We start from the raw sequence: 960 nt of genomic DNA on the forward strand, positions 1-960 counted from the left end.
ATGATCATCTCAATAGATGCAGAAAAAGTATTTGACGAAATTCACCATCCCTTAATGATAAAAATGCTCCATAAACTAAGAATTGAAGGAAACTTTCTCAACCTGATGAAGGACGTCTTTGAAAAAACCCACAACCAACATTATATTTAATGGTGAAAGTTTTTCCCTAAGATCAGGAGTGAAACATGGATGTCTGCTCTAGTCACTTGTATTCAACATTTTTTATTGAAATATTTTTGACATATAACATTGTGTGAATTTAAGGTGTACAACATTTTGTTTTGATACACTTATATATTGTAATATGATTCTCATTTTAGGGATAGTTAGCACCTCCATCACATCATATAATTATCATTTCTTTTTTTGTGGTGGGAATAATTAAGATCTAGTCTCTTTGCAAGTTTGATAATCATAATACAATATTGTTGTCTATATTCACTACACTGTGTATTAGATTTCCAGGATTTATTTACCTACTAGTTGCAAGTTTTTATCCCTAAACAACGTCTCTTCTATTCAACATTGTACTGGTGGTTCTAACTAGGGCTTTGGCAAGAAAAAAAAAAGGCATCCAGATTGGAAATGAAAAAGTAAATACTATTATCTCTATTTGCAGATAACTTGATCCTGTATGTAGCAAATCCTAAGGAATACACTAAAAACCTACTAGATATAATAAATGAGTTCAGCAAGGTCATGGACACAGGACCAAAATACAAAAATCACTTGTATTTCTATATATTAGCAATGAACATATTGAAAATGAAGTTTAGAAAATGATTCCAGCAGATGCAAACTATCATATATAGAATGGATAAACAACAAGGTCCTACTGTATAGCACAGGGAAATATATTCAATATCCTGTGATAAACCATAATAAAAAAAATATAAAGAAGAATGTATATATACGTATGACCGAATCACTTTGCTGTACAGCAGAAATTAACACAACATT

The sequence above is a fragment of the Phocoena phocoena genome, chromosome X (assembly GCF_963924675.1).
Source record: "Phocoena phocoena chromosome X, mPhoPho1.1, whole genome shotgun sequence".
In the NCBI taxonomy this organism is placed as follows: domain Eukaryota; kingdom Metazoa; phylum Chordata; class Mammalia; order Artiodactyla; family Phocoenidae; genus Phocoena; species Phocoena phocoena.